Here is a 16,727-nt window from a genome sequence, read left to right as displayed (position 1 = left end):
ACATAGAAAGAAAAAAAAAGATTATTTTAAAACTTTTTTTATTCTGCAAGAAGTTGATATTTAAACAGTAAATTACATTCCTGTTTTCAGAATTCAGATGAAAAAAGCTCTGAAAAATGGAATCATTCAGAGGTCAAATTTTAAGAGATTTTTTTTTTCACTTTATTTTCTTACTTGGAGTGTTGAGTGAGCAGTTTTTAATCACAGTAATCTTTTGTCAGTTTGTTTTCAGTTTTTTTTCTTTACAGTAAGGAATGCTACCCTAACAGAAAAATGCATTCATGAGTTATCAATATTTGTTTTATCTTACATAGATTAATCTCTAATCATTGACTTTATCAAGTGAAAGTTATTTTAATTCTGTAATGCTGTATTATCAAATATGTATTCTCATCATATATATAGTGATATTTTACACACTTATTTAAATTCAAAATGAGAAATTAAGCTCATAGCATTATTTTGTAGTTCTGAGGTTGAAGTCTGTAAAATTGTTTTAGTCTGTTCCTAGTGAAACACCAGGCCAGAAAATATTAATATGCTCTTGTTAGATTCATCTATGTTCTTTTCTTTAAGAGAGTTATGAAACTCTTAAAGAAAAGATGATGGAAATACTCGCTTTCTTCCCCACATATAAATATCGTGTATATTTTGTATATCGATAATGTGGAATTGTCTTCTCTGCCTTATAGGAATTTTTTATGAATCCTGGCCTTATTTTTATTTCTCAAATGGCTGTATTTTGTTCTCTGATGTGTTTAAGTAGAGGGATGATTTACTGAGTTCTGTCAGTACTTTAGCAACTACTCCTAGATCATCTACTGTTTTTGGTTTTTTAATATCGTGTGTGTGTATGTTAGTGTGTTTGGTATGATTGGGAGAAAATAACTTTTCTGTTTTTTTGTTTACCAACATATACTGCTAATTATGTGCTTAGTAACTGTTTAATGTGTACTCCTAGGCTTATTGCTTTGGAACAAGAACTAGAATTCTTAACTCATAAATCTGTGGCATTGAAGTGATGAGCTACTTGTAAGTAAGGTAGTTTTCATTTTATCATTAAATAAGTAATAAAGTATCCACAAAATTATCGTCATTAAAAGTAGCACTTAGAAGTGGGTCCTTTAAAATGTTAAACAGAAAATTTACCTAGTGCATTATCGAGATTCAAATGCAAAGATGAAAGAAACAAGCATGAACACAAACTAAAAATTGTCTTAATTTTCTTACTTGTATTCATGCAGCTTTATTTTAAAGGTAAATTTGAATATAATAGTCCCTTTCCTTTTTCACAATCACTTGAAAGACACTCACAAAAGTACCATATTAAGTGGTCTCCTTTTCTTATGAAGTAATGCTTCAGAAATTCAGAACCCTGAAAGAAAACCTTACTACATCACCAAAAAGTTTAATGCTTCTTAAGTTCATGCATGTTTAAATACTGTACATGTAAGATGGTCTATTGGCTAAAGAAAGGTTACTAGATCTTCTAACGAATAGATAAAAGTAATTTTTATTATTACCTTACTAGTTCACCCACACATTACATGTGAATTGGATGTAAAAGAAGCTCTTTTTATATAAACTGTAAAGTACTATAAAACTACAGTTTATTACGATTGTTTCTAAAATGAGTTTTAAAGGATATTTTTTTCCTGAATATATGAACACTCATCTGCAAATACGTTTAACCTCTTAGTGACAGATTTATCTACAAGGCGATAAAGAATGGAACTTACATCTTTAGTGGAGTAACTATTTGCTCTTCCTGAGAAATTTTGATTTACATTTTGTCAATGGAAAAATAACAAATAAAAAGGTGAAATGTCTTTTATGCTAATGGTCTTGTTTTAAGGGCTATGGTTATAATTAGTTTCATTCTCTATTGTTTGAAAATGAATATGTAGTATAATAATAAATGTTAATTACTCCACGTCCAAATTACTGTGAATATTGAATTGGTGGACTCTGGAACTAGTGAGGTTATTCTGTGCTTGAACTTCCTGTTTTCACCTACCTCCCAGTTACTTGCAGCTGTGAAAATAATTGTAATGATTTTCAGATACTTTACAGAAGAAAAAGGACCTTAAGCCTATCAGCCAAAAAGATGTTGCCTCTCCTTTTCCTGTCTTCTTTTGCATCCCTGCTGGTCCCTCTGCTCTAGTTAGGCTAGTATTCTTTGTGAACATCACTAGTATTCTCTTAAGATCGTAAGCGTTTATCCAGGTCATTCCACAATTCTGATTCTGTATCCTTGCCTGCTAAATTAGAACAGAGAATCAGAGAATGTTAGAGCAGGAAGAGGCCTTAGAAATCAGCTGATGAGCCCCTTTTATTTTACCATTGATGAAACATAAGCTGTTAAATACTTTCCAGTTTAAAAATTAAACCAAATCTCTGGACTTCTGGCCTTTGGCCCCTTCCATAATGACATGCTGTCAGCAGAAGCATGCAGGTAGAGCTGCTCACTCTGTGAAGGAACACCTAATGGTGCATTCTCCCACCTCTATGTTTAGGGAGCCCACCAGATATGCTTGATTACTTCCCAGTAAGAGTTATTCCAAGAAAAGTAAATGGAAACTCAATTTAAGACGGGAGAAAGTGAGTAAACACATGCAGTAGACCCACTGGCAGTTAGAGCAGCTATTGCATGTGCCTCCTGCTTTATAATTCATTCAGTGTCAGCAAAGAATAATATATTTGCATTTTTCAGTCATGCATAGAGAACAGGAGAGCTCCACTGGAGGGCACCTTATGCATGACACAGGATCTTAGTTTATATGTAATAGTTTTCAAGTTATTGAACAGAACATCATAGGTGACGGAAAAATCAGAAAGTCTTTTTTTGCCAAAGGCCTTTTCTTGAAAACTCAGAGCCTTTCCCAGCGTGCTGCTAAACTGATCTTTCCTCTCTTATTGAAATTTAAGTCATTGAGAATATTCAAAACTAATTTGAAATGAATGAGGTGCTGCTGATGCTGCGACTCTTCTTTACTATAATTACGCATACTTCGAATCAACCACTTCATTTTATTGCTGAGGAAACAGACTTAAAAAGGTCAAGCTTCTTAGTTGTGAGCCCAGAACTGGTTAGTGTCAGGCAGCTAGGAGCTCAGGGCTTGCATTGGGCCAGGGTTATTTTCCTCAAAGTACTTGAAATCCTTATTAAGTTATCTCTTGGGAACATCTGTTTCTGTCTGTTTCTTTTTCCCTGTTTTTTTTTTTTTTTTTTTTTCCCTCCTTCCAGGCTAATCCATCTCAGTCCTACTTAAATTTTTTTCCATAGATTTAATCTGAATTCTAACTCTAGAAAGGGGTTGATAAGAAAAATCAGAAGTCTAATTAGAATGCTGATATATATTGTCAAAGATTATTTTTTCATTTCTTTTAGCATCCAGACATGTGCTTTTCCATAGATCTACACTGTGTATTGATTTTACTGTGCATCTTTCAAAAATCCTCATGTACTTTATTAAATAATAATTTCCATCTTTCATAGAGAAACTTTAGAGATTGCCAGTGAATTCGTGTACTTGTCCTGGTGTTAAGTCAGCTGTATCAAATTTGAAGTTTCTTAAAACCAGACTTTAAGAAATCTGTCTTGATATGTAATCATTAACACTTTTATCTGTAAATTTTATGAAATAATTGATAGGAAGAATAAGTACATTGGTAACATCATGTACTTCCTTGGATTCAGTCATTCGTTTGTATAATTTAATCTTTTTTTTTTTTTTTTGGCAAGCTGTTAGCAGGTACCCACATTGTTCCAGACTCTAGACTTGGTGACGAATGTGCAGATTATAGATTAGAGACCAACTTTCTCATAAGTAATCCTGCAATGTAGTTGGAGATAAGAAATCTATAGATAAAATATTATAAAAAGGCTGTGGATAGAGATGTGCCTAGGCCCTCTGGGGGAATAGAGGAGGGATATCGGAACTGCCTGGGGAAGCCTCTGGGGACCTCCCATCTTGGCTGACTTGATTTATGGGATGCAGGCCAGTATAATGGGAATATCTCAATACCTACTCATCAGAATAAACTTTCACAAAACCTTCCAAATTCTCCCCATGTCTCATCATCATCAAAAGTCTCCTGCTATCCAGCCTAAAACCTGTACCTCCTGATAAATGCTATGTCCTTTCTTAAAGGATAACTCTTCTGTTTGACCTTGAGGGTCTCACTCAGTGATCTTAGCTTTCACCTTTTAAGGGTTTTTGTATGCTGCATAGTACTTAATGATTGAAATATCCCCCTTCCCCCAAATCAGGCAGTGCCCAGTATCTTGGTGCCAGAAGATATTTCCTTCCCTCCAGAACCCCATGTGTTCCTCTTAACAAACTGTTAGGAGAATATTCATTTGCTGTAGCAAAAATGAGGAAAGGAAAGAATTATACCGGAATATTGGAAATCTCTGTGCCTCCTTTCAATTTTGCTGTGAGCATAAAACTATTCTAAAAAAATAATAAAGCCTTAAAAAATTATACTCTTATCCCAAAGGAGAGCTTAAAGTGTCCAAAAATGAAAAGAGAATGCAGGATGTTATTAAGAATTCCAATCAAACTGGTGAAGCAGGTTTGAGCTCTCTAGTGTGGACTTTATCCCTCCAGTGTTGACTTTGTCCCCACAGTCTCTTATGAGTAACATCTTTTTAAAATTCACTCAGTGGTAAATAAATGTAAGGAGTTAAGCGGTTCGGTGGTGGTGGTGGTACATGAAATGCCAGGAAGAGTAAGAAGTAGAGGTTTACTTGAGAGGGGTTCTTGTGCCTTAAACATGTAAGTGGTGGTGAAGACAGACCCTCCCAGCAGTGACCTTCTAGCAACCAATGTTTCTTAGATTACCCTTTATGCTTCTCTGTGCTTTCTCGCTATCTCTGTCAAACATTAAATGTGCCCAAGGCAAATGCGTGATATACCCATGTGGCCATGCTCCTTGTTCCTCAACTCACATCTCACACACGAAATTAACCCAAAAATAGTGCCCCTGTCCTTGGACCCACTTTCCTAGTGTACTTGGAATTAGTCACTCGGTCATTTTGATTCTATTTCCTAAATATATTTTGCTTCTGTGAATTCTTCTCCCTCTGTCAATATTACCACATACAAGATGAGATTCCCTTCTCCCTGCACAATTAGAAAAGAGAGAGTCTTGTATTGGAGTCAGTACAAAGCCTCTGCTGTTACTGGGTGCTTTCACAACCGCTTTTTTTTAAACAGCAGAGCACTGTGTGAGGAAGACACATTAGCCCAAAATGACCCTGTTTAATGCGGTTAGATTTTTATGGAGGGGACCTGACAAAAATCTTTCTTTTTTTTTTAAATGCTGCAGTAATATTTAAAATAGTGTTAGTATTTATTCTCAGGAATATGCCCTCACAATTGCAAATACAGAATGTCTTTACAAACAAGACTTTTCACCAATAAATAAATAAATAAATAAAGGTCCCAGTACATTCAGAAATTAGAGACACAGAAAACATGAATATGCACCTACAGAACAAATGGAAATGGTGACCATCTGAATTTTTAGCACATCATACCTTGTGTCTTTGGATAAGATTTCCAGTGATGGCAGCAGAGATTCCACAAATGCCTTCTCTCATGTGAACATAGGTATACTTCAAAAAACTGTCAGAGGCCTAAGAAACTGACTTGGGTTGACCCAGACACAGATGTCAGCCAGGCATGTGAAGAGTTCGAATAAAATTGTTTTGGGAGATGAGGATGTGGACTAAGGTGACATATCTAAATATGTTTTATACTGTGTTAGTAAAAGTAACAAATGCCATGATGTTATATAAATAGGTGGCTGTTTCGTACATTGTCTAAATTTTTGGTAAACTTTATTGAATTATCCATTCACAAAAGTACACAAAACATAAGCATGCAGCTCAATAAATTTTTACAAAGCAGTGTAGACAGCACTCAGACCAAGAATCAGAACGTTACCAGCACCTAAAAATGCTCCCTCTTGCTCTCTTCCAGTCATTACCTACCACCCACCCCCACCACATGCACAGGGTAAGCAGTATCCTGTTTTTTATCACCATAGATTAGGTTTGCTTGTTTTTGAACTTTTTATAAATAGAATCATTCAGTAAGTACCACTTGGCTGTCTGGCTCCTTTCCTTGTTTATTTATTTCCTTATCTGTGAAATTCATCAAAGAATCACTTAGTTTGTTCACAATGCTGAATGGTATTTTATTTTTGAACAACAACTTATCCATTCTACTGTGATAGATATCTGTGGTGTTTCAAGTTGGGAACTATTATGAATAGTGCTGCTGTTAAAACTCTCCTATGTGACTTTCAGCGAATAAATGTCAAGTATTTGGTTGGGTATGTCCCTAGGAGTGGGATTTATAGGTCATAAGGTATGCCTTTGTCAGCTCCAGTAAAAACTGTCTGTTTTCTATAGTGGTTGTACCAATTTACACATCCATCAGCAAAGTATGAGAGTTCCTTACTCCACATCCTTGCCAACTATTGGTCTTTGTTTTTATTTTAGCTATTTTTATGGGAAAATAGTGGTTTTACACTATGATTATAATTTGCATTTCTCTGACAACTAATTTAGTTGAGCACTTTTTCATGTATTTAATGGCCATTAGGACTCTTTCTCACTTCTCTAAAATTTTTATATTCCATTTTGCCAAAAAAAAAAAAAAAAAACCAGCAAAAAAACATAACTTTTTTATAGGATTGTCTTATTGGCATAACTGGAGATCATCTTATATTCAGACAGTATAGAAGTTTAACCTTTATCTTACTTTTTTTTAGGTTACTGCAATGACCTCCTAATTAATCCTTTAACCTCTCTCTCGGATTCTGTATCTTTTGCACACATAAAGTTATTTTTTACATTCATGCAGACCTGATCAAGTCATTTTTAGCCCTATCTCATTCATTCTCCTCCTGTCCTGATTACCCATCTTCTTATCAGTGATATGTTAAAGATAGTGTTTTCAGAACTCCCCTGTAAAAATTCATGGGGAATGAGTGATGAGTGAGGCACAGTTGCTAAATATTCTTTTTTTTTTTTTTTTAAAGCAAGTCAAGTGAAGCAGTGGGAGTGGAAAAGGAACAAAGAAATCTGTACTTGGACCTGTCACTTGCTAAATATTCAGATTACCAGGCCTTTTTCCTGGAAATTCCGTTTCAGTAGATTTTGGTTGGGCCCAGGAATCTGTGCTGTTAATAAATACTCAGTGCTCTTACACATTCTCTCTCCACTGTCTGGATTTTTCTCTGTTCTTCCTCCGTCATCATCTTTCCACACCAAACCAAATGGCAGTATAACTTGATTCCTCCAGGCTGAGTACATCCCTCTGTAGTCAATAAATGCTTATTCCTGAACTTCCTCATGAACCTATTGCGCTGGTGGCCTTCCCCATCTCAGCTGATAACATCTTCAGTGTAAGTGTGTAATCTGAGAATCTACCACCTCCATAGCTTGTACACTGGTCCTGTTCTGCTGTTACTCGCTCCTGGATTACTGCAGAAGCTTGCTACAAACTAGTTTCCCTATGTGCACCTTGCACCCATGCAGTCAGAGTGAACAGAATTTTAAAACTTAAGTCAGCATCTTGTTTCTGCTCAGAACTCTCCAATGGTTCCTTAATTATGTCAGAGTAAATGCCCAAGTCCTCACTAGGCCCTGCAAGGCCCTGCAAGGCCCATTGCAATCTGCCTCCTTTCCCTCCTTTACCCGTGACCTTCCAGGTTCACTGTGCCTCAGCCACTCTGGCCTCTCTGCCTCTCTTAAAACATTCTCTTATGTTTGCACTGTAGGGCTTGTGTATGTACTGCTCCCTCTATATTGGAACATTTCTCCTGTAAATGTCTGTAGTACTAACTCCTTCACTTTTTCAAGTCTTGGCTCTAATGTCCCCACTCAAATGTCTCCTCGGTGAGGCCTGCCTTCGCCACCCTATTTAAAAATAAAACCTAGCCCACCCTCCCTACACCTCTAATCTCTTTTAGTCTCTTTTACCCTGCTCTTTTTTTTTTCTGTACCACTACTTACCTTCTAATATACTATTTATTATTGTTATTATTTATCACCTTTATCTCCCTGCCAGGATGTAAACACCACAAAGGCAGATTCAGATTTTTTTTTTTTTTTTTTTACCGTTTTGCTCACAATATATTCCCAAATATCAGAACAACTCCTGGCATGTGGTAGGTGCTCAATAAATATTTGTTTGATTTGTTGAATGAAATATTCAGGGTGTAATAGAGAGAAGAGACCTTAAATAGTACCTTCTTACAAGCCAGATTTTTACGAAACCTTTTTCAAGATGCATTGCCTTTTTTCACATTTCCAAGTGGAAACTTGAAATTAGGAGTTTGAAGATGGAGTTGCTTGTGAACTGCTGCATTGATTTGAAGGTGAAGCTGGTGGTAGCCAGGCTCATTCCAACCTTGCTGAGGAAATTCCCTTCAGTACAACCTAAAAGTTTTCTAGGGGTTGTTACTTCAGTACTGGATTTTAGGTTGTTCCCTCTTTGCGAGCATTACTCGAAGTGTCCATAGAGGCAAGTTCCCATGAAGAAATCAGACCAGTTATGAAAATTAGATGTGTTTTATGTTTGGTTCAAACACATCAATTTTAAAAAGCATATGCATGAATTTATAGCTCCATTATAAAAATAAATGTGCCTTTGCATATTTTAGCCCATCTTAAGGGCATTTTTACACATCCTTGCATCCAATTTCAGAGGACCAGAAACAATTTTCTTTTTCTCCCACCCTTTCCTCCTCTTTTCTCCTCTCCCCTCTCTTTTTCTATCATGCATTATTTCCTGAAATACTGTCCAGCTGAAATCTGACCACTAGATAAAAATATTACAGTACAGGGTCTATTTATACACATCTAATTTTAGAATAACTTTTCCTTCCATTACTGTGAGTTTCTAATATATATGTGTATATGCACATAGATGTCTTTGAGAATGCAATATTTGCTTTGTAGAGAATAGCATTTTCATGGGACAAGAGGGTATTTTTCCTCTCAGCTGTAAAAGAGATTCTGTTTAAAAATCTGCCAGCTCAGCAGATCATTATGTCATCCAAGCCTGCCTAACCTTTGGTGATCTCTAATTGTCTTCTGTTTTACCTGTCTTAGCCTGTTCTCGCAACCTGAATTTATTGATTGTAAGGTTTTTTTGGTGAGAGTAACTCCTATACTTTGGTGTCTTTCAAGGTGCCTAGAACACTGCTAGGCTGTAGTATCAGAGCTCTGAGTGGCTAAGAGAAAATTCCTTTATAAGGAGTGAATAGATTTCATCAGATAATAAGAATGATTAGTAGTTCACCACTTGAAAGAATGCCAAAAAGAAGACTAGTATGAAGAAATATATCTGAAGTAAGCTAATACAATATTTGTTTGAAAAAGGCAAGTCTCAATTAGATAATGCCGTGAGAAAAAGTCTGGGTGTATGTCCAAAATAGAAAAGGCAGTTAAGCGCCAATTCAAATCATGGTTAAAATTTCCACTTAAAACTACTTCATATACTGTACACATTAGCGAACTTAAAAATAGATACTTGCGTGAACTATTATGGGAACTTTATTGTGCAGCTAAAAAGTACTGCAATTGCCATGCAGTAGAAAAGTATTAGACTGTTCTTTTTTTCTCTCAGCATTCTGAAAATGTGTATATTTCAGGGCTGTGATTTGGCTAACACTAATCTTATGAACCTGTATATCAACAGATAAATTTATATTTAATCTCTATTTTGTTATTTGTCTGTTCTATGGGATCTGGGGTATTAATGAGCCAACAAATGTGAGACTGCAGTTAAAAATGCTGGGGCATAAAGGATAGCAGACAAAAGAGGAAAAGAATGAAATATCTTCTAAATGCATTAATTTATTGAACAAGCATTATTGAATACTACTAGCTTTTAGAAACTGAGGGGTTGGGACTGCAGCAGTGATGGTTTGGGATATATGGGGGTCTTCAAAAAGTTCATGGAAAGTTTGTATTATCTTTTCATTGTATTTTTCCATGAACTTTTTGAAGTACCATCATATAAAAGAGAAGGAAAAAGGAGATAGCCAGTTCCAGCCATCAAGGCATTTAGTTTGTTCATTCATTGACTTCGTTCATTCATTCATTCAATACCTATTGAATGTCTACAATTTAATGTATCAGGCAGTGATACAATCATGAAATAAAACAAATGAGAAATTCTCATCCTGATTGAGCTCCTATTCCAGTGGGATAGACAGGTGATAAATAAGATAAATAAGTTAAAAAATATAGTAGAGAGCAGTCAGTGCTAAAGAGAAAAATAATGTAGGAAAGGAGACTGGAAAATTGAGGGTGGGTAGCAGTTTGCAATGTTATATAGGTTGTTCTTGGTGAGAAGGCATCTTTTTAGTAAAGATCTGAAGGAAGTGAGGGAGCTAGTCATTCAGAGACCTGGAGAAGGAGCCTGGGGGCTCAAGGAAAAAGCATATGAGGTGCAAAGATGAAAGCACCCAGCATGTTCAGGGGGGTAACAAGGGGGCTGCTGGGCTGGGGCAGGGTGAACAACAGGGAGGCCTGGGAAGGCTGTGGGTTTCACTCAGAGTATTGATGGGAAGCCACCAGGAAGTTTTGTCCCCAGTCCCCGCTCGTGTGAGCTGCAGGAAGGGCCCAGTGTGAGCCTCGGAGTGGTGATAGTTGTCTACCTCTGTTTTTCTTTCTTTTTCTATGTGGGTTGTTTTCTAAGGACAGCATCTGTATTCTTTCTCACACTACTTACAAGGTAAAATTACGAAAGAAGGAAGGAAAGATAATGGAAAAATGGATCTGTGATGTTGTCTTCGTGTTGAATCACTAACTCATCGTTCTATGGAGGGGAACGGTGGGCAAGTGGCTGGCCTCCACCCAGCTTCTGGCAAATTAGAGCCACAACTGAAAACTGCAATTAGACTGTAATACATATGTATAATTTCAGGCCTAAAATGAAAAACACAAAAAGTATTGTGTTCTGGGAACTATATTGATTTCAATTTCTTTTCTTTTCTTTTTTTTTTTTTTTTCATCTCTCTCGCTACCCTACTTAAAAATCCTCAATTACAATTATTAAGAGCACAAATTTGTTCATTTTAATTTTTATCATATATAAATTGATAAAGGTAATTCCAGATCTCAGTGTTTTCACAAGTTGAACTGTGCCATTTTCATACCAAGCTTCGGTTGTTTGTTTGTTTATTTTGTAGAGGTAAAGCATTATGTCTTAGTCAGAAAGCAAAATTTCGTAGGCTGCTGCTTCTGCCAGAGAAACATTATCCTCCCTTGGTTTAAGGTGTTAAAACACTTAGTGATGTTTTTTGCCTAATTTTAGAGTGTTGCTTTCTAATTCTGAATTGGAACAGTTTGCCCTGAAATGGCACAGATATGTATTTTTGCATGTAAGTAAATGTATACAGCTAGTTCTTTTTGTGACTTTCAGGTGGAAGTCAGAGTTAAAATGGAAAATTGCTGACATGTTTTTAAGCTCCTGAGTGCTTTTAAGAAGGAATAAAACCTCTTTCCATTCTTGACCATGTGGAAAATATTAAATTCCTTTTCAGTAAGCAGGGGAAGAGATGAGTATTATGGATTTTCATCTTTTTATCATGAGTCTTGTGATTCAAATCCTATTCCTGTTTCAGTGTTAGTCTGCATTAAAGATCTTGAGTGCTGATATTTGAACCATTGTTTTTATATTTATTTTTTAAAACTTGTTTGGTGCTTTGAGAATATTCATTATATACTATTTTTGTTGCAGGGATTCTAGCAGCACTAGTTCATCTTGTCTGATGCCCTTGACTTCAGAGTATAAATAAAAATATAGAGACAGATGTCAAGGATTGATTAGCAATCCTGCTTCTAGGTGAAACAGTAAACCTATTTAGATAAACCACTAGCTCAAAAGCCTGGAGAATGCATGGAAGAAAAAAAAAAAAGTAGTGCGTGTCTGTGCATGTGTACACAAGTGTATGTGTATAATAGTGACATTTTCTAGAAGAGCTACAAGGACACAAAGATTCTATCTAGTCTGGTTTACTACACTGACATTTTTATAATCAATTGGCTTTTGTTTTTTAATAAGCTATGGAATGATTATTTGCTTTTTTTTTTTAATGGGAATTTTTTTCAAGTAAAAGGAGACAGACTAATATTATTGCCTAAAAAGATTTTTTTCATTATTAGGCTTTAATTGTAGGATTGGAAAGGCTCATGAGTGATCACCTGATTCCTCCTCTGCACTTTTAAGCCATCACTGATAGGTGAAAAAAATATTGTAGCATTTAATAGTATTTATTCTGTGCCAGGTATTTGGTACATTTTAACTCTTCAGCTCTGACATTCACCCAAAGAGATAGGTCTGTTTTTATCCCCACATATCATATGAGGAAACTGCAGTACAAAGAAGTTCAACAACTCATCCCATGAAAAACATAGCTGGGACTTGAACCCAGGAGCCAAGTCTGTGCTATTAAATTACCACCTGCCTCTTTCCCTTTCTCCCCTTTTTCCTAGAATTTCCAATTCCAAGGGTTAACTTTTATTCTCATTTTCTTTTATCTAAATGTAGTTTCCTCAGCTTGTAGTTTGTCTCCTTTTTCAGTTTGTTTTCCTTTTCCTGAGCCTGATAAAGTACAAACAGCACTTCTCTCCCTTTCCATTGCTGCTCAGTTCTTTCATCTTCCTCCCCCAGCCCTCAGACCATTTCTAAATTCTTAAGTTATACTACATTAGGACTAGTGGCTGCTGCTGTAATAATGGCTTGACTAGTTCTGAGTAAAATAGTATTAATAGCATAGTTACCTCATGATTTCTACATATATCCTCTATTCCTGTTTTCCACATCTTTTTTTTTTTTACTAGCAAAAACACATTCTTCTTGCCTTAGAGCTTGCTATTACTGATGCTGTTCTGTGTATTCATGAATATGTCTCAGATTTCTCAAGACCTTTCAATTTTGACCATAATCCACAAGCATGCTAAGCACAGTTGTCTTTGTGAGAACATTGTATAGGATTTATTCGGGTTCATTTATGAAAGTGTATAGGTGTGTATCCTGGGATCTCCTGGCCCTTGAGAAACACTGCTATTAATGTGTTAAATAATAGTGTAAATTCCCATAGAGTGTAAAATTGTCAAAGACAGTTGCATGACTCAGTTCGATAATTGGGTACTTTGGACCAGCTGTTGGTACATTATCTTCCTGACTGAATCCCAGGGAAAAGAATAAAGCATGGAATTCCTTCTTCCACCCTTCCACACCGAACACTCCTCACTGATATCCCCCACACCCCTTCTCTACTTAGCTTAATCTAGTGGACCCTCAACTTTTACTGAAGACAAAATCATGCTGGTGAGATTTTTGCTTCCTAAGCCAAAAATAATTGTGATGTGATTACCCTGTACCACACTACACCGAGTTTGCAACAGTGAGTTTACAGTGTCTGCTGCTGCATTTTGTTAAATAAAGAAGAATTTCACAGGATCATAATTTGTAAAATTAGCTTTTTTCTTCTATCCTTAACTTTCCACAATAATGTTTAATATTTAGGGTCAGAGGTGACTGGGGATGGGTGAGGAGCAGTCCCCCTTGTATGTACCTTCTTGACTGTGCTGTCGGGGGTTTTATTATGGGTGTTGGAAAGCTGGAATTGTCTCCCCCTAATGGTCCTGACTTCTGTGCAGGAGTCCCCTAGACTCGGTACCTGCTGCTCCAGCTCCAGCTCCATTACAGCAGGATCTCGACTACTTTCCCAGACCTTTTCTTTGAAAGTGATGCACATATTAGCTGAAATCCAGTCTATAATATGTCTAGTGAGTGCACCCGGAAATCCCTTTTAACTGGAGTGTTTATTATTCCTGTAACCTTCTACCCAGACTGTGATAACTTTGGCCAGTGGATCAGAGGTGAAGGAGGGAGTATTTTTCTTCCAGCTGGGGAGCTTAGGTGTTCCCACTGCCTGCTGTTGTTAACCTCTCTTTTATATTGTAACTTACCTCTTTCTACATAGGTCTCCCCTGATTGCCTGAAATTGTCAAAGAACATGAGCCCAAAGTTCAGGGCTTGGCTTACTGAGTTTCTATAGTGGTAATCTTCATGCTTTTCCCACCTCATTCCAAACATTAGTCAAGATGGTTCTATTAGTACCACTCCAAGGAAACTCTTAGAAATTGGACAGGGGACTCATACCATACATATATGTGTTTGAACAAAATGTGATTTTTCAGTTATGGACTTGCAACCAAGATTTTTGGAGTACAACTACCTTTAGTCCAGTTCCACACCTCTGTCCAGGTACATATGAGGGGCTTGGTAAATGTACAGTTGTATTGAATTCCTTTATAATAATAGTGCAGGGGGAGGGATCATGTGGTAAATAGAATAGGAACCGCAGTGGAGGAAGAGAATAGAGCTGGGATTATTGCAGTGCCTGAGGATGAGGGGAAAGAGGAGAACAGGGCAGGCGTGCCGTCAAGGCACTACACCAGACCGGTGTGGGTGGTCACAGACATTCTAGGAGGTATAGACAGATGTTAGCAGAGGTGTGAGTAGAGGTAGGGTCTGTGACCCCAGGGTCAGATGGAACCCTGGGAATGCAAAGTTCATGTGGGATGACGTGGTGTGAGGAGGAGGACCCAGGAGATGATAGCCATGTTGGAAGGAGGACAGCAGTAGCTGGTGACATTGGGGAAAGGTCAGGAGGAGAGGCAGGGAACCCCATCAGCAGCAAGGGGTTGTAGCAGGTGTGGGGGGAGGGAGTTGCTGGGACCATGACAACTTTGGTGGCAGTTGGTAGTATTGGGGCAGTTCTATGTATTATATGGGGGTACTTCAAAATATTCATGGCATGTTCATGTTATCTTTTAACTCTGTTTCCATGAACTTTTTGAAGTACCCTCGTAACATGGTCAGCCAGTGATTGATGATGAAACTGTGTAATCATGGGGAGGCTGGGACTGGTAAAAACACAGAGTTACCAGGTTTGACTTAGCCTGCCAGGGAATGAGATCATATGTGACCGTAATGCTGAACAAACACGATTCAAAGGGTGCATCAGAAATTTATTCTCTCTTCCTCTGCCTTCCTTGCATGTTCAAACCACTCTGTGAGGCTGAGTTTTCTGTTCCTGTATGAAATCTAAGACAAACTTGGTTGCTTCTCTGGCTTCTCTCAGATTTAAAAAATAAAAATAAATAAAAAAAAAAAACTTTAATAATTTGTATCCATAAAAACACACAGTCTCAGCTCCGTAGGAATTACATTTGGTCTAGTCCAGTGTAACGATATGTATTTTATTCATTCAAAGGTAAGGCTTCTCCCTCTCCCAGCTCCTGCTTGCTGCAGATGCAATGCCTGCAGTAGGGAAGAGAGTAATGACAGGCTGCTTCTCCCTGGTCCTCCCCAACACATCTGCTCTTCCTCCCCCACTCACCAGGCAACTCTGGCTTCTTCAGAGTAGACTGTGTGGGGAGGGAAGATAAAGGGCAGGAAAATCACATGGAGGTGAGGTCGGTTTGCCTTTGGTTTCTTCTGGTCATGGCAGATGGTGAACCTGACTGTCGGGCTCTTTTACCTGCTTGTAATCCTGCTGACTGGGCCAATTGCCGAGCTAGGGCTGTGTCTGGAGCTCACAGACCCCTCAAACCCATTGTCCAGGCTGGTTCACCAGACCCCTCACATGTCAGGCTGGGTCACTAGACCCCTGACACACAGTTCTATGTGCTAGGTAACTGGCCAAAAAGGTCCTTGGAGCCATAGGTTCGAGAGCATGGCTGTGCCAGGCGGCGGCCACTAGAGGCAGTTGCCAGCCAAGTCCTGTGCACTAACTCCACCCCACCACACACAATTTGCTTACAAAGAATGTGCTGCACCACCGCCAACCAGACAGGCAGGCAAAGGGGCCTGATTAAATTATTCCATTTTCCCAACACTGACTCAATCTTTTGTGGGCACTTTCATAGGTTCTTTGGACAGTCCCTCCCTCTTCCATTTTTTAAAAAAATTCTTAATTCATTTTTTATTTTATTTTAACATTTATTTGTACATGTTTGTCGGGTACAGTGTGTGGTTTCAGTTCCTGCACACACTGCACAATGATTCACTTAGGGTAGGTAGCATAGTTTTGTACCCATTAGTCTACTATTTCTCCTCCCCTGTGCCCCTGGTTTCTCGTAAACATTATTCTACTCTCTCTCTCTGCTTCTCTGCTTCTATGAGAACCTTTTTTTTTTTAAGATTCAATGTATAAGTGAAATCATGTGGTATTTGTCTTTCTGTGCCCGACTTACTTAACAGGATGGTTTCCAGTTCCATCCATGTTGCTGCAAATGATAGGATATCATTTCTTTTTATAGCCAAATAGTATTCCATTGTGTCTATATACCAAAATTTTTTTATCCATTCATCTGTTAATGGACATTTAGGTTGATTCCATCTCTTGGCTATTGTGAATATTGTTGCTGTGAATATGGGCATGCAGGTGTCTTTTTGATATACTGATTTCATTTCTTTTGGGTATATACCCAGTAGTGGGATAGCTGGATTGTAAAGTGGATTTTCTTTTAGTTCTCTGAGGAACCTCTGTACTGTTTTCCACAGTGGCTGTACTGATTTACACTCCTACCAACAATGTAGGAGAAAGTTCCCTTTTCTCTACATCCTTGACAGTATTTGTTATTTTTTGTCTTGTTGATAATAGCCATACTGACTGGAGTG

At 37.6% G+C, this 16,727-nt stretch overlaps 1 protein-coding gene across 5 annotated transcripts in view; it reads left to right on the top strand.

Moving 5' to 3' along the window:
• GOLIM4 (golgi integral membrane protein 4) overlaps nucleotides 1-16,727 on the top strand; it is a 74,190-nt gene that overhangs the window by 23,507 nt on the left and 33,956 nt on the right. The gene's annotated exons all lie outside the window — the stretch shown is intronic.

Source organism: Cynocephalus volans, chromosome 1 (genome assembly GCF_027409185.1).
Source record: "Cynocephalus volans isolate mCynVol1 chromosome 1, mCynVol1.pri, whole genome shotgun sequence".
In the NCBI taxonomy this organism is placed as follows: Eukaryota; Metazoa; Chordata; class Mammalia; order Dermoptera; family Cynocephalidae; genus Cynocephalus; species Cynocephalus volans.
The sequence above is the reverse complement of the archived record's forward strand: the minus strand, read 5'-3'. Positions and strand labels throughout refer to the sequence as shown.